Source organism: Microcaecilia unicolor, chromosome 3 (genome assembly GCF_901765095.1).
Source record: "Microcaecilia unicolor chromosome 3, aMicUni1.1, whole genome shotgun sequence".
NCBI classification, from domain to species: domain Eukaryota; kingdom Metazoa; phylum Chordata; class Amphibia; order Gymnophiona; family Siphonopidae; genus Microcaecilia; species Microcaecilia unicolor.
The window spans coordinates 301,981,322-301,999,639 of record NC_044033.1 but is presented as its reverse complement, the minus strand read 5'-3'; the positions used below and the strand labels follow the sequence as shown (position 1 = coordinate 301,999,639).

At 44.9% G+C, this 18,318-nt stretch overlaps 1 protein-coding gene across 2 annotated transcripts in view; it reads left to right on the top strand.

Moving 5' to 3' along the window:
- Positions 1-4,689: 4,689 nt before the first annotated feature.
- LIMA1 (LIM domain and actin binding 1) overlaps positions 4,690-18,318 on the top strand; it is a 356,250-nt gene continuing 342,621 nt past the window's right edge. Inside the window, exon 1 of one of the 2 annotated variants that reach the window (XM_030198238.1) lies at positions 4,690-4,925. The gene's annotated coding sequence lies outside the window, so the exon portion shown is untranslated. The remainder of the gene's footprint in view (positions 4,926-18,318) is intronic. The other variant, XM_030198236.1, reaches the window with a different exon arrangement.

Genomic DNA, 18,318 nt, shown 5'->3' with positions numbered 1-18,318 from the left:
AGGGTCCCAATAAACTTTGTTTGAAGCTCTCACATCTTTGTATGGGCTGGTCATTTGGACTTGGTCTTCTTCCACCCTTGGTCTGTTTTGCTTGCATTCTTGTGGAAGGAGTGGACACCCTTTTTTCTCCCTTGGAATGTAGATGGGCCAATTTAGGACCCGGAACACTAGGCAATGGTTGTTTAAAGAACGAAGCAAATGGGCTGGAGAATATGGAATTGTAAGCGTTGAGAGATATGGAGGAAGACCTGACTTTCCTGTATAGAACAGGTGCCTAAATATAGGTTCTCTGTTATAGAATTATTCCCTATAAAATACACACACATCACAACTGTGCCCCAGCTCTACCTATGCCCTCAGGTAGGCCTAGGCATGCGAGCTAGATTCAGCAAATGGCACTCAAATATTAGCATTGAAAACATTTAGCGCTAAGTGCTATTCTATAAAGGGCGCTGCAAGATCAGTGCACTTCATAGAATATCCTTGATTTGGGAGTATGAGGCACTGACCTCTCCCAACCCCAAATGTGCCTAACCAGGAAACCTCCCAGGGGTTTACCCCATCCCAAGGCCTGCAAAATGAAGGTGAAGCCAACCGACTGTCTAGAAATCATGCCTTTTGCATATCCTGGCTCCTTACCATATCCCAAGGCTTCCAACCCAAGCTCTCCATGATCGCCAGAACTTTGGAATAACCAGCTTGGCAGGGGCCACCAATCACTTCAACGGTGCCCAGATGCTACCCACCTTAGCGTCCACAGATGTTCTAGCACTGGAACACCTTTGGGGTCTGCCGCAGAAACAATGATCTGAAAAGATGGAACTTAAAGCAAGATAAGGAGTCAGCAATCTGGTTAACTGCACCAGGAACATGCCACACCCTAAAATAAATGTAGAACCTGAGGCAACACAGAACCAATCTTTTTACCGATGAATGGATTAATGGGCATCTAGACAATTGCTTGTTCACCACTTCTATTACTCCTCAATTGATACATCAAAATATAAGCCTTTTGCGGCACACACGTTCGGGCCATATTTCACAATCAACTACAAAGCAGAAACAATTCCAGGAAGGTAATGTTCTTCGTAATGCCATATGCAGCCCAATTAGGAGGCCATTCAGCCATGAACCAGGAATCCTGACAGTATAAGCCAAAATCCATACCCCCAGCTGCGTCTGAATAGAGCTGCAGATTGCCATTGGAGATATTATCTGATTGAATTAGGAGCATACTATTAAAGTACCACCACCATTACAATGTCTGTATATCAAGATCCTTCCACACCCTAGCCAACAGCTGAATGAAATGATGAGGTTTGCTAACACCTGCAGTAGCCAGTCCCAAATGCGTGCTAATCAAGGCTCACCCCATGAGAATCACTTTACGTGCAAAACTGAAGCTACCATTTATGGTCTGAATTTTCTTTAATGGGGACTTAGGCACATGGTGAACTTATACAATCGACGCCTGTAGGTGGCTATCTGCGGGTGAGTAACCATAGCAACCAAGTTGATCTTGATGCCGAGAAAGGTCAACTGCTGTACCAGGCCCACTGTCTTTCCAGGAGCTAGTGGGATAACAAAGGTATGAGCTACTGCTACAAAAGTATGGATCAGATCCTACACACAGTACTAGCAGCAAGCCCAATGAAAAGGAAGTCATCCAGATAGTGCACCAAATTGTCACAATCCACCTTCTGTGCTGCCACCCAGTGGCGTACCAAAGGGTGGGGGGCGGTCCGCCCCGGGTGCACGCCGCTGGGGGGTGCCGCGCGCCTGTCTCTTCCTTTGCCCCGGAACAGGTTACTTCCTGTTCCGGGGCAGAGGGAGCATGAAAACGAAGAGCCGGCAGGCGCGCAGCACCCCCCCCCCCAGCGGCATGCACCCGGGGGGGGGGGTGGGTTGCGCTGTTCTGGGGGGGGGGGCGCTGCACCCAGGGGGCGGGGCGCATCGGCGATCCGCCCCGGGTGTCAGCCCCCCTAGGAATGCCACTGCTGCCACCCACTACACAAAAATACTAAACAGCTCAAAATAAGCGTGGGAGATAGTATACCCCATGGGCATGCATTTGTCAAAATAATACCCACCCTTAAAATGGAAACTGAGTAGAGAAAAGGAGTCAGGGTGAATTATCAACAACTGGAAAGGCAATTCAATGTCAATCTTAGGGAGCAAGGCACCAGGGCTTCAGCGAAGAACTAGAGATACTACCAAGTTAAACGAGGCATATTGGACTGTGCACAGCTCATGTGGAATATGATCATTAATTGAGAGACCAGGAGGATAGGAGAGATTGTTGATCAAGCGAAACTTGCCCTGTTCTTTTTTTGCAATGATTGCCAATGGTGACAAAAGGAAATAGGAGAAAGGTTTCTGACTAAAAGGGCCAGCTGTACGCCCCAAGGCCAAAGGGAGGACAAGGCCATAGCGGAGAAACTGAATGTATTCTTTGCTTCTGTCTTTACAGAAGAAGATGTAACAGATCTGCCTGTACCGGAAATGGATTTCAAGGGTGATGATACAGAGGAACTGAAAGAAATCTTGGTGAACCTGGAAGATATACTGAGCCAAATTGACAAATTAAAGCATAGTAAATCACCTGGACCGGATGGCATACATCCAAGGGTACTCAAAGGAATTAAACATGAAATTGCTGATGTGCTGTTAGTAATATGTAGCCTGTCGTTAAAATCATCCATAGTACCTGAAGATTGGAGGGTGGCCAATGTGACACCGATTTTTAAAAAGGGTTCTAGGGGTGATGGGAAACTATAGACCGGTAAGCCTGATGTCAGTGCTGGGCAAAATAGTGGAAACTATTGTAAAGAATAAAATTATAGAACACATAGACAAACATGGTTTAAATGGGACAGAGTCAGCATGGGTTCAGCCGAGGGAAGTCTTGCCTCACCAATTTGCTTCATTTCTTTGAAGGTGAGAATAAACATATAGATAAAGGTGAGCTGGTTGATGTAGTATATCTAGATTTTCAGAAAGCTTTTGATAAAGTTCCTCATGAGAGACTCCTCAGAAAATTAAAGAGTAATGGGATAGGCGGCAAGGTTCTGGTGTGGATTAGGAACTGGTTATTGGACAGAAAACAGAGGGTAGGGTTAAATGGTAATTTTTCTCAATGGAGAAGAGTGAACAGTAGAGTGCTATAGGCATCTGTACTGGAACCGGTACTATTTAACATATTTATAAATGATATGGAAATCGGGACGAGTGAGATGATCAAATTTGCATGCATATCTCCCTGTCCCTCATCCACCCAGCTCTCCCTGTCTCTCACCTAAACCACCCTCATCCTGTTAGATTGTCACTGAAATGCTTTGATGCTTCACTGATATATACTAATATGTCATCTACCAACATTTCCTTATTTCCGATCTGACGAAGAAGGGCTACCTTCGAAAGCTAATCAAAAAATGTATTAAGTTATGCCCAATAAAAAAGGTATCATCTTATTTTCTTTTCCATGTTTTATTTATTTGTTGCATTTGTATCCCACATTTTCCCACCTATTTGCAGGCTCAATGTGCCTTACATAGTACCGTTAGGCATTTGCCCAGTTGGTTGATAACAAATACAAGTTGTATAGTGATCAAATGAGGTATATGTGGAGGATCGGAAGGGATGAAGGTTCTGTGTTGTCCAGTGCGATCATTAGGCATGTAGTGCTTTGGGTGAAGAGGCTTACGTAGGGTCGTTGGGGTAGGTTTTTTTTTGAAGAGGTTACCTTTAAAAGTGGACTAACACGGCTACCACATCTCTCTATTCTTATAATCTGGAAATGGTGTGCCTAACGTGTGAGGCCTGCAATTAAAACCAGCCACAAAGCTGGAGTAAGCACAGGCACCTAAATGTAGCAAGGAAGCACAGAACTTACAGTAGTCAGTAAGTTATATGCACAAGTGGGCTGCTTATGTCCAGCCCATGCCCTGCCTATATATACTCCTCTTGCAAATAAACTATGTAAGTAAGTGGGTATTTGCAGAATAGTGCTTAGGCAGAATACTAGCATTTAAGCACATACATGTCATTATTCTAAAGATTTATGTGCATAAATGTGAGCCCCTAGTTCATAGAATTGCACCTAACCCTTTGAAAATCATCCCAAATCAAACTTGCTGATCCGTTTGAAAATTTTGCATAAGTTAACTTACAAGGTAATTATGTTTTCCTCTTTATTATATACAAAATGCTACTAATATACATTGTGTGCGAGACGTGCATTTGTTAAGCGAATGCTTCCCTAAGATAACTTAATCCTCTCATGCCACCTGTTTATTACTTGTGTCACTTCCAGGTTCTTTTACACCTAATGCACACACCTTAACTCCGTCTGCTTCCACCCCTTCCCAGCACCTTGCTCCTTTCCGCCTATGCCATCCCCTCTCAAGCGGCAGGTAGTTGGCTGAGATGTGCTATATGTGCAGAGATTTTTTTTTTTAAATACAACACACACAAAAAAACCAAAAGCAGGTTGCAAAGTTCAACTGCCATTGCACAATCTACCTCCCTGGTCCTGCGGCCTCCGCCTCCGTCCTGCACTAGGTATACGTCAGACTGGAGCGCGCAGTTCGAGGAGGTTGGATAGAATTTCTTGGCGCTGCTCCACACGGACTTCGAACGTGGCGGCTGCCGAAAGGGAAAAGAGTGGGCGGAGCCTGGACTGGAAGAGGGGCGGAGGTTTGAGGTAGTCTCGGCGGCCGTGCGACGGTTACAGGTGCGTGTCGTGAGGTGGCAAAGAGCGCGGTGAGACGTGCGGCGAAGGGAGCTGGTCGCGAGCAGGTGCGCGAGGGAGAGTTTTGGGTTCTCACCAAGTAGACGGGTGCGAAGAGGCTGCGGGTTCGTGTGTGCAAAAACAAGCGCGTTCCTACACTTGCACACCGAGCGAAGAGAAAGAACTTGGAGCCGAAGTGAGTGAAACAGAAACTGGGCAGGCACCGGGGGCGGGGTGGTGGTGGTTCCAGGTGTGGGAGTTTAGCTTGGTAGTGGGGGTGGACTGAGCCCACCAGCTGCCCCACTGGCGGCCTCTGGGCTAGTACTTCGCAAACTTTTACCTAGTATGACCCCATTTTAAGGCTTTAAAAAATTCACGTGACCCCCCAGATGATGTTTTGAAAACAAAATACTAAACCTGCATGCCTCATTCCCTCCCTCCCTCTCTCTCTCATCCACTTCCTGCTCCCTCCTTTGCTTGGCCAAAGCATGAAATCAGCAGCAGCAGCAGCAATGATGACAGTAGTAGCAGTCCGTGTATGTTGGCAGATTCTAGTATTCTGCATAGTTTCTAGTTTAATAGGGAACCCACAGGGCCCCAGGATGATTGCCACCACTGGGTGTAGGTCACAGTGGAGGTTCGGAGGGGGGCAACAACCCTGTTTCTGGGATCCAGTCCATTGATGATGTGACCATTTGGGAACCACTGCTCTAGGTTAATTACTGGACAAAATAAGTGAATGCAGGGTTGTTTAGGAGTTTTGGGGTTTTATATCTTCCGAGGGGAATGGCGTTTGGGGTTTTTACAAAGAAGTGTTAGACGTCTGAAGGGAAGGCGGAGGGTTGGTTTAGTAGGTAATTGTGGGACACTGCTGTATCATCTCGGGAGGAGGGGTGGGAACATGATACTAAGCCTGTAAGAAGAGAGAGAGGGCCAGGGAGAGTTTTGCGAGTCTTCTGCATGTTTTTGATGGTCACCGCAAATAACCACATAAAAGTAAAAAGTGCACTTCATAGTTAATTTGAAGTCTGCACCTTTATCACTTTAGAAAGGTTTCAGCTCCGCTGCTGCTACCAGAATTGTGATGCAGAAGTAGATTTCTTATGAGAGAGGATTAAGGTTTTAAAAGACTTCTGCAAGCATGTAGGTGTGAGTGCCAACATAAATTAGGGTTGGCAGTGAAATAGAAGAATAATCCAGAGATGAGTCATATCTCCTTAATCATCACCTTGTCTGTTTTCTTTAGGCTTTTGATGTGTGTGTGAAATTTGTATGTAGAATTTAAAAAAACTGAGTGTTCTTTTAACCCAAAATCTAGATTGATCAATGCAGGAATGTCTTTAAAAATTTCAGTTATGAAAGTTCATCTTGTACTCTGCAACAAGCTCTTTATTCCTAAAACCAGGTGGTTTATGACCTCTTACAGCCGATAGTTAAAGATTTGAGTTTCAGGTGGGATACAGGCAGCCTTCAAATGATATCTTGGGATGTGTCTTGGTGGCAGAGGCATTTGCTGTACTCTCTAGTTGGTGTTAAGCCCCTGATTGATCAGAGTAATGTTAGGTATGGTCAGACTGCAATTGTTTGCAGAGGGTAATGGTGAGCATTTTGTGGAGGTGGTATTTTGAGCCCATAGGTAGGTAAGATGTGTGATAATAGTATGTGGAAATGGTTATATTGGGAAACTTAGCTAGGATGGTGTTACATGGTGTTACATAAATAGTATCTTAAATACCATGAGTCTTAGCATTTCTGTAGCGCTACTAGATGTACGCAGCACTGTACACTTGAACATGAAGAGACAGTCCCCATTTTAACAACTGAAAATTCATATGACCCAAGATAATGAGAATAAAATAGATCTCCTTTTACTCTCTCGCTTGCTTCCACTGTACTATACTAAACACTATATGGTGTTTTATAGTCTGCATTATTCCAGTTAGATTCAATGCAGATGACATTACAAGAGGTCCTTTGATTAGAGGAGAATTATAATCCATAACAAACTTCTACAGAACACTAGAAATAAAAAGTCTCAAGTATATTAAATTCTTTGTAACTTTCTAAGGTTACAGTACTATTTTATATTGGAGAATGTTTTTTTTTTTTTAACTTTTCATTTTTTATACATTGAAAATTATGAATAACATATAAGTAAACACTTGAATTACAGAAAAGAAGTAGTAATAGTTAAGAGAGATCAAATCTGATCTAGAAAGCTGGTAATTTCTGACCACAAATAAGCGGGAGAAAATATGGAGGAAATTATTAAAGAAAATATATCAAGAAATGAAAAGGCCTTCACCCATGAACCATATATGCCTGATTCTACATCCCAGACTCATTTGTGGGGCCTAAAAAGGAGCACCAATTTGAACTGGAAACTTACTACAGTAGAATTCTAAAAATCTGGATTCTGGAGAATCCGGATACATATTCTCACTCCTTCCCACCCCAATCCAGTGTCTCTTCCTCTGTCCCCAGCCCTTCCTGCTTGCTCTCACTTTCACCTGTTCTGAAGTCTTCAGTACTGCAGTGCCAGCCTTACTCACAGGCTGCCTCTGGTGTGCACCGGGCGTTTCCCTTTGACCTGCCCCTCCCTTCCAAAAACAGGAAGTGGTATTAGAAGGACTGGTCAGAGGGGAAAGGTCCAGTGCATGCCGGAGGCAGCCTGTGAGTAAGGCTGGTGCTGCAACACTGAAGACTTAGAACAGGTGAGAGCGAGGCAGCCTTGGGCAGGGACAGGAGTGGGTGGAAAGATGCCGGAGCATATGGTGAGGAGGGGGAGGTGTAGCCACAGAGGGGGACTTGTAGACCTGGGCCCCTCCTATGGGGAAAAGATATGCTGGAAGCTTGGTTAGCTCTTTATTCTTATATTTGAATTTTAAAAGTACTGCCTGAGAATCAAAAAATCTGGACTGACCTGATGAGTATATGTTCTTTGACCCTAAGCTGCCAGTTGCTTAGGGTCAAAGAATATATACTGAACTATATTAATTTTAATAAAACACTTCACAAGAAATCAAGCTTTTTAACACTTTCCTGAAAGAGTAATTGGAACTGATCTGCCTTATGGAACCAGCATCCTCTCTGGATATTTTTATTCACTGACATACAAAAGAAAATTTTAACACATGTTTTTGAAGAATATCTTTCTAAGGTGGATAGCCTAGTTTCAATTGCTGTGTATTTTGAGTAGAGACAAATGACTTGGACATATTTACACAGAATACAAGCCTCGTCCTGGTGTGGTACTGGGGGGGGGAGGGCGGGGGAGAGAAGGTTTGGGTGTTGTGGGGGGGCTGAAAAGAGACTAAGATTGGATGGTGTGATTGAGGGTAGGGTGGAAGAGTGGGGATATGGGGATTAGGTGGGGTGATAGTGGGGACATATAAATTGTGCAGAAATAAAGAGGACCCCAGGTACAGGGTGACTGGGTGATGGGAAGGACAGATGATGGATGGAGAATGGAGTGGGGAGGGGGAACAGATGCTGGATGGAAGGGAGAAGAAATGGGACAGATGCTGGATGGAGGGGGAAGGGAGGACAGATGCTGGATGAGAAGGAGAGGGGACAGATGTCAGATGGAAAGAGGGAGAGGAGGGACATATGCCAGATGGAAATGGGGAGAGGAGGGAGAGAGGGATAGAAGCTGGATGGAAGGGGGAGAGAGGATACAGATGTTGGATGGAACTAGGGAGAGAGGGGCCTGAGTGGATGGAAGTGGAGAGAGAGAGAGGGGCCAGATGGAGGAGGGAGAAAAAGAGGAGAGACTCTGAATGGAAGTGAGGAGAGAGAAGGGGTCAGACGCTGGATGGAAAGGGGGTGAGAGGGGGCAGACGCTGGATGGAAAGGGGGGGTGAGAGGGGGCAGACGCTGGATGACAAGGGGGGAGGAGAGGGGGCAGACGCTGGATGGAAAGGGGGGAGGAGAGGGGGCAGATGCTGGATGGAAAGGGGGGGGAGAGAGAGGGATAGACGCTGGCGAGAGTTAAGAAGAGAGAGAGGAAAAAAGAAACAAGAAACTGGGACCGACACAATTAGAAAAAAGTAAACAGCCAGACAACAAAAGTAGGGAAAATGAATTTTATTTTTAGTTTAGTATAAAGTAGTGTGGTAGCTGTGAAAAAGAAAATGGAAATAAGATATCTTTATTGGACTAATTTAAATACATTTTTGCTAATGTTTGGAGACCCAACCCTCCTTTCTCATGTCAGAACAGAATACCTTAGCAGTATACTGTCCTGACCTGAGGAAAGAGGTTTTGGCCTCTCTGAAAGCTAACTGGAAAATATATTTGATCCAATAAATTGGTGGTATCATATTTTCCATTTTTTTGTTTTATGTGTATTTGTTAACCTATCGGGACGTTTTTGGCGCAAAGCCGCCATTTTGAATTTTCCGCCGTTTTTCGGCGATGGCTGCAGAGAGTGTTAAGCGCTGTTCCAAGTGTGGCAAGTGCAGGTCAGCAGCAGGGCTCTGTAAAATGTGCTGTTCAGGCATAAGAGCCAGCCCGAGCATGGCGAGCGATGATTCTTCCCGCTCGGTGGAGCTGGCAGTGGGCGCCATTTTGAAAGCACCATATGGCGCGACCTCCGCTGAGGCGGAGGGTCTGGAGACTGGAGGGGGCCCTCGAATTGAGGCAGGCCAAAGAGCTACTAGCCCCGGACTGGAACCGGGTGCCCAGGGCGAGTTTTTCTCCCCTGACTTGGTATTATTGCTTCATAATGCATATATGCTTAAAAGAGCTCAGTCACATGGGTTTTCTACAGCCCCCCTTACTGCCCCTCCGGTGGATGCAGGCCTGGGATTGCCCTCTGAGGCGTTTTTCCCTGATAGCTGGCCGCAAGAGAAGCGCAGAAGGGTAAATTCCCCTTCAGAGAGTGGCGCACCCATATTTAACGTTCTACACTTATTTTATTTTTGTTCTGCATGTTTGTTATATTACCATTGTTTGGTTTTATTTCATAGACTCCTGAGAAGGCGTCTGTAGCGCCGAAACACGGCTTGTGTTGAGTCGAGTGTATATTTAAATAAAGAGATGTTCCTCACAGAGGGTCTCCAGCGTCTAAAGCCACTATTTCCCGCTGGCTCAAAGAAACTATCTTTTCAGCTTATCTGCCTTCCGGCCGGTCTCCGCCTGTAGTCTTTAAGGCGCATTCTACCAGAGCGATTTCTTCCTCTTGGGCTGAAACTGGAGCACTCTCTCGTCAAGAGATATGCAGTGCAGCAACATGGGCTTCTTTCTTTTGCCCGACATTACAGGCTGGATGTGGCTGCTAGGAGGGATGCGCGTTTTGGAGCACAAGTGCTAGCGCGTGGTGTGACCTGTTCCCACCCTATATAGGGATTGCTTTGTTACATCCCATACGTAATGGCTTCATCTGCTTGATGACAAGGAAGGGAAATTAGGTTCTTACCTTGGTAATTTTCTTTCCTTTAGTCATAGCAGATGAAGCCATGAGCCCTCCCTGTATGATTGTCTATATGCTGTGAATCTGTTTCAGGTTCTGTTCTTGTTTCCTGAAGTTCCTTCCTTGGGAGAAAGTTGGAAAACAGTCTTCAGGATTCTTGTTACAATTATAGGAGAATGAGTCCATTCCCTCCAGTTTGTTTTGGAGGATGAGTTTATTCCCTCCAGGAGGTTGCGTGTATCCCCTCTAGTTATACAATAAGGAGGACGAGTTTATTCCCTCCAGGAGGATGTGTTCATTCCCTCCTTTTGAGTTCATGCCCTTGTTAAGGGGCCATCGTTCGCTGTGAGGAAAGTTCATGTTATTTCCATTGCAGTTTGCCATACTGCTTTGGAAGCTTCAAATACTGAAGAGGCAGTGGAGCTGGCTGGCCATGAGGCACTGTGAAAAGTTGAGTGCTCTCTATCTCCCCCTGCTGGTTGATGGACACAACCCATACGTAATGGCTTCATCTGCTATGACTAAAGGAAAGAAAATTACCAAGGTAAGAACCTAATTTTCCCATCTTCCACCCCAACTGAATCTCACCAATTAATACAACTGGGCTACACAAATGCCAGATCCATAGTTAACAAAACTACGACTGGATTACAACAGATAATCTCGATTTTTTTATTCATCAGTGAAACCTGGATTCACGACCTCAAGGACCCCATAATCTTAGAACTCTGCCCTCCAGGATACAAAATTACCCACTGGACTAGAAATGGAAAAAGAGGAGGTGGCATAGCTATAATCTATAGATCCCAATTCACTGTCACAACAACAGGCAAATCCATACTTCCCCAACTCGAAATTGCCTCAGTTAGAATCATGTAACAAAAGAGAGGGAACAAAGTACAAACTAAAGTCCAAACAAAAAAAAACAGCACCACGGGCCTTTAAAAATGGAACACAGTTCTTTAATGAATGAGCCTTGACAAAAAGACCCGACACGGGCCGTGTTTCGGTGACTAGCACCTGCGTCAGGGGTCACAGTGATGACGTGGAAAACTTGGGGAATAACTCGAATATATTCCTCTACAATATATTATTCCTTACCCCACGTTTCATGTAGTAAAAGCTACAAAGCACCAAGGCACTTTCACTTTCTGTATCATTTTGATACAGAAAGTGAAAGTGCCTTGGTGCTTGTAGCTTTTACTACATGAGACGTGGGGTAAGGAATAATATATTGTAGAGGAATATATTCGAGTTATTCCCCAAGTTTTCCACGTCATCACTGTGACCCCTGACGCAGGTGCTAGTCACCGAAACACGGCCCGTGTCGGGTCTTTTTGTCAAGGCTCATTCATTAAAGAACTGTGTCTCAGTTAGAATCAGCCATCCAACCCTACAGGATCACCTTAACCTTATCCTGTTTTACAGACCGCCAAGCAACTGGCAAGACTGCCAAACACATTTCATGGACTTCATTTTGAACAAGTGTGTTTCTACCCAAAACCTTCTTATAGCAGGAGACATCAACCTCCACCTTGAGGATACTAATCTAACAAACGTACGTGAATGTAAGGACTTCCTCCAACTATGGGAGCTTCACTGGCCAAATACTCAACCACCCATATCAAGGACACACACTAGACATTATCACATACAAATTCTCATCAGAACTAAATTTCACACTAACCGATACTAGATGGACAGCTATACCATGGTCCGATCACTACAAAGCAAACCTCTCCCTTCAATAGCAAACAAAAGACTCATAACAGAAACAGAAACAACTAACCTACACCACAAGAGGCAAAATAGACCCACCAACATTCTGGGAACAATTCTACAGCAACGAATGGTCAGCATCAACAGACTCAACACAATTTCTTCATGAATGGGACAACAGATGCAGAACTATTTTAGATAACATAGCACCACTCCAAACCAGAACCTCACATAGAAAAAACTCAATACCATGGTTTAATGAAGAAGTGAAAGAATTAAAAACACAAGTCAGAAGATTAGAACGAGCATGGAATAAGAAAAAAGATGACTCTACATTCAACGACTGGAAACAACTTCAAAGAAAATACAAATACACAATCAGACAAACTAAAAGAACATATTATAAAACGAAAATTGGACCAGACTACAAGGACACACATAAACTCTTCCAACTCGTAAACAAACTGCTAAATACCTCAGCGGTTACTTCTAACAACACAGACACCCCATCAGCAAACGAACTTGCGAATTTCTTCAAAGAGAAAATTATAAAACTACGACTCATGATACCTAGCAACACTACTGACTATCTAAACCTCCTTGAATGTCTAGATCCATCACCTGGGGACATTCAGCAGACCGATTATGGACCAAATTTGATTTGCTTTCGATCGACAACATCTCCCAGTCACTTGGAAGATACGCCAAATCGCAATGCAAATTAGATATCTGCCCTAGCAATCTTATAAGATCTGTCCCACAACAACTCAAAATAGACCTCACGAGTCATCTAAACCACATGCTACAAAATGGTCTCTTCCCAAAGGATAAAGGAAACATTCTACTCACCCCTATACCTAAAGACGCAAAGAAAAGTACAAGTGATTTAGCCAACTATCGCCCAGTGGCATCCATCCCACTGATAACTAAACTCATTGAAGGCGTAGTGATGAAGCAGCTCACTACCTACCTAAATAAACACTCAATCCTTCACGAATCGCAATCAGGATTTCGGGCGGACCACAGCACTGAAACAGTATTAGTGACTTCAATGAATAAATTCAAACAAACAATCGCAACCGGCAATAACACACGTCTCCTACAATTTGACATGTCCAGTGCCTTTGACATGGTCAACCACGGAATACTATTACATATCCTAGAATACTTTGGAGTGGGAGGTAATGTTCTTAACTGGTTTAAAGGATTCCTGACCACAAGATCATACCAAGTAACTGACAATGCGACTATCTCAGACCCATGGACACCTGAACGTGGAGTCCCCCAAGGATCCCCCCTCTTGCCAACCCTCTTCAACCTAATGATGATACCCCTTGCCAAGTTACTAGCCAATTAAAACCTCAATCCATACATATATGCATACGATGTCACGATCTGCATCCCGTTCAAAAACGATCTAAAGGAAATCACCAACGAGATCAAACAAAGCTTCCAAATTATGCACTCCTGGGCGGATGCATTTCAGCTAAAACTCAACGCAGAAAAAACACAATGCCTTATACTCACCTCACAACATAACACAAGTAAATTCACATTACTACACCAAACTTTCCCCTCCCCGTTTCAAACACTCTGAAAATTCTTGGAGTTACCATTGATCGGAATCTCACACTCGAAAACCACGTGAAAAACACAACTAGTGGAGGAGTGGCCTAGTGGTTAGGGTGGTGGACTTTGGTCCTGAGGAACTGAGTTTGATTCCCACTTCAGGCACAGGCAGCTCCTTGTGACTCTGGGCAAGTCACTTAACCTTCCATTGCCTCATGTAAACCGCATTGAGCCTGCCATGAGTGGGAAAGCGCGGGGTACAAATGTAACAAAAAAAAAAAAAACACCTAAGGTGTTCCACTCCATGTGGAAACTCAAAAGAGTTAAACCTTTCTTCCCAAGGTCCATTTTTCGCCACCTGGTACAGTCAATGGTACTTAGTCACCTGGACTATTGCAACGCACTATACTCCTGCTGTAAAGAACAGACCATCAAGAAACTTCAAACAGCCCAGAATACAGCAGCTAGACTTATTTTTGGAAAAACAAAATATGAAAGTGCAAAACCACTAAGAAAGAAACTACACTGGCTACCACGTAAAGAACGTACCACATTCAAGATCTGCACGATTGTTCATAAAATCATTCACGGAGATGCCTCGACGACGTACATGATGGACCTCGTTGACCTACCACCCAGAAATGCTAAAAGATCTGCCCGAACTTTTCTTAATCTACACTTTCCCAGTTGTAAAGGATTAAAATACAGACTAACACATGCGACCAGCTTCTCATACTTGAGCACGCAGCTGTGGAATGCACTGCCAACAAACTTGAAAACAATTAATGAAATAGCTAACTTTTGCAAATCACTAAAACCTATTCTTCAACAAGGCCTACCACGAGAACTCATAACCTAACTTTATCACTCCTCCACTCCGCCCTTACTCTGAATGTCTTCTTTCTTTTATCACTTGAATAATTCTTCTGGTCATCCCTTGATCTCATTGTAACTCCAGTTGTATCATGTACCCTGTATGGCGATGCCATAACAGATCTCTGTAAGCCACATTGAGCCTGCAAATAGGTGGTAAAATGTGGGATACAAGTGCAATAAATAAATAAATTTTCTAATAGAATTACAACTACCATTAAAAAAGGCAATAAGTAGCAAGTCAATGGGTGTTAAGGATGTTCGTCAGTGGGATGATTGTGATCGATTACGGGGTGTTTGGGCACCTTTGGGTGATATTTCTGTACTGGACAAGGAGCATCCTAAAGAGCAAAACACTGTATTTTGGTTACCCCCTGGTATGAGGCAGGTAAGATGCGAATTGAGGAAGATAGAGCGTGCTTGGAAACCGTTCCGTGATCTCAAGATTCATATGTGATAAAATTGCAAGTGTGTACTGCTGTGGTGAGGAATAGCAGGGAACAATATTATCACAAACATATTAAAGAATCGATGAATTGTCATAAAGAGTTAGAAACATAGAAACATGATGGCAGATAAAGACCATATGACCCATCCAGTCTGCCCATCCTCTGTAACCCCTAATTCTTCCTGTTCCTAAGTGATCCCACATGCTTATCCCATGCCTTTTTAAATTCTGGAACAGTCTTCGACTCCACCACTCCACCGGGAGGCCATTCCACGCCTCCACCACCCTTTCTGTGAAATAATAGTTCTTTAGGTTACACCTATTCCCTCTTAACTTTGTTATATGCCCCCTCATTCCAGAGCTCTCCTTCATTTGAAAAAGGCTTTCTTCCTGTACATAAATGCCCTTGAGATATTTAAAGGTTTCTATCATGTCTCCTCTCTTCCAGCGTATACATGTTGAGGTTCTTAAGCCTGCCCCTATAATTTTTGCATTCAGGACCTCTTACTAATTTCATAGCTGCCCTCTGGACTGACTCCATCCTGTATATATCTTTCCGTAGGTGCGGTCTCAAGAACTGCATGCAGTACTCCAAATGAGGCCTCACCAGAGATTTATACAAGGCACTATAACCTCCTTTTTCCTGCTGGTCATGCCTCTCTTTAGCACCCAGGCATCCTTCTGGCTTTGGCCATCGCTTTTTCTACCTGTTTGTATCGGACGACCGTAAAGCTTTCATTCACCCCCAAGTCCCGTTCTTCCTTCGCACACTGAAGCACTACACCCCTTATACTGTACCATTCTCTCAGATTTTTGCGACCCAAGTTGATGACCCTGCATTTTTTGGGATTAAACCTTAGTTGCCAAATATCAGTCCATTCCTCTAGCTTCGCAAGGTCCTTCTCATGTTGCAGAGTTTAGTATCATCCGCAAAGAGACAAACCTTACCAGACAGCCCTTCCGCAATATCGCTCACAAAGATGTTAAAAAGAGCCGGCCCTAGGACCGATCCCTGTGGTACTCCACTGACTACCTCCTTTTCTTCAGAGCAAGCTGCATTTACCACCACCCACTGTCTCCTACCATTCAACCAATTTTTTTACCCAATTGTTTTACTCTAGGTCTCACACCGAGGGCACTCAATTTATTTATCAGTCGCCTGTGCGGAACCGTGTCAAAGGCTTTGCTGAAATCCAAGTATACCACATCAAGTGCCCCTCCCACATCCAACTGTTTGGTCACCCAGTCGAAGAAGACAGTCAGATTTGTTTGACACGACCTGCCACTAGTGAAGCCATGCTGCCTAGGGTCCCGCCTTCCATGTAGTTCAAGAAATGTCACAATCCTCCTCTTTAGAAGCGTTTCCATTAGCTTACTCACCACCGAGGTCAGACTGACAGGTCTGTAATTTCCAACCTCCTCCTTACTTCGACTCTTGTGCAAAGTTGTTTTCTATTGTCCGGCCACTTACACAAGATACAGTTAATGCTGTTGCTATTTCTCCTTTTTCTGTCTGAAGAGCTTGCAAATTATTTTATTCAGAAAGTTTAAAATATTGTAGTTTCTTTCTCTGGCGTTAAAGATTCAGAGAGAGCACTTTGCACTCAAAATGATAAATGGGAGGATTTCTTACCTGTACAGGAAAGAGATCTGTTATGTGGCCTTAGAAAATGTCGACCAACCGGGGCAGTGGGAGATATGTGTTCGCAAATGTTACTAAAAAACTTAGAATCAGTGCTGTTGCCATTGTTCAGATGTGAATGTTTTTTTTTTAATCTTGTGGCTTTGTTCCAGAATACCTAAAGGTGTCAACTGTGCGCCCTGTGGTTGAAAGATTATAAAGTGGGTCTATATGATATGGCTAACTATAGGCTTATTTCATTTTTACCAGTGCTAGCCAAATTATTGGAGCAATCAGTTTATGTACAACTGGAAGAATTTATAACACGAAACAACTTATTAGATGAAAATCAGTTCCTTGTCATCAAGCAGATGAATCCATTACGAGTGGGTTGTGTCCATCAACCGGCAGGGGGAGATAGAGAGCACTGAAAAACCATAGTGCCTCATGGCCAGCTAGCTCCATCTGCCTCTTCAGTATTCTCTATCTCCCCAGCAGGGTGGACACAGCTTGTTCAAGCTCCTTCAGAAATCTGCCTGGGGTGGCTCCTGTGCTGTTGCCAGTTGTAGCAGGGGTGTTGTGGCTGATGGTGCCCACTGTAAAGGCACATAGGTAAGCCCTTTCCCTGCCCTTACCCGGCCTCCGATGTGGATGTAGACACATAGGCAAGCCCTGACCTTGTCTTTGCCCACACTGTGGATGCAGGCACATAAGTTCGCCCTTTCACTGCCTTTCCCACGCTACTGATGCTCCGGAGTGGAAAAAGTTGCCTCTTACGCTGTTGCCTCTAATTTTCCTCACAGCGTCAAAAAAAAAAAAAGTCGCTTTGCGCTGTAGCGCTGTGATCCAAGAAAAGAGGCTTTCCTTCAGTTTGTGCAGTGGATCGGAGCTCTGTCGACTCGAACCGGAGAGGTAAGAGCATTTGGAGCTCCTCCGGGGTGGGCCCGCGTTCGGAGGCGATTTTGGCTCAAATCTGCCATTTTTAATTTCCCCGCCGTTGTCGGCGATGGCTGCGGAGGTTATAAAGCGCTGTTCCCGTTGTGGCAAGCACAGATCAGCAGCAGGGCTCTGTAAATCGTGCTGTTCTGTCGTCAGAGCCGGCCCGAGCATGGCGAGCGAGGTTTCTTCCCGCTCTGTGGAGCTGGCAGCGGGCGCCATTTTGGAACAGCATGGTGCGACCCCCGCCTGAGGTGGCGGGGTGTGAGCCTGGAGGGGGAGCCTCGAATGGAGGCTAATATGAGAGCCATTTCCCCCGGACTGGAACGGGGAGGCCAGGGTGAGCCATTCTCCCCCTGAATTTGTTTTACTGCTGCATAAAGCATTTATGTTAAAAAGAGCTCTCCCACAGGGGTCTCAATTGGCCCGGCTGCCAGTGTCCCCTCCAGTAGAGCCCGGCCTTGAATTACCATCTGGTGCGTTTTCCCCCTGACAGATGCCGCAGGACAAGCGCAGAAGGGTGGATTCCTCTTCAGAGAGTGGTGCACCCCCGTTCCCCCCCCACCCCCCATGGTCGGGATGTGAGGACTCTGAGGGGTCTGGCAGGCCCTCGTGGTCTGGAGAGCCAGAGGAAGGTGCAGGATTGCCACTGGGTCCGGATGATCCTTCCGCGGTGAAGATTTTCCACCACGTTAAGCTGCCAGCGCTGATTTCTAATGCACTGCAGGCCCTCTCTATCGAAGATCCTGCGAGTGCTGAGCTCTCCTCTGCTAATCCGAGGATGACAAGTACTAAGAAGCCTGCTCGAGCCTTTCCTTTGCATGACTCCATCCAAGAGCTTATTTCAGCTCAATGGGCTGACCCCGAGGGGCCTTTGAAAGTTGCCTAGGGATATGGGGCAATTATACCTTCTAAGTGAGGAGAATTTGGCGCGCCTAGCTATGCCTAAAGTGGATGCCCTAGTCACAGCTGTGACAAAGAGAACTACTCTCCCGGTTGAAGGAGGAGTC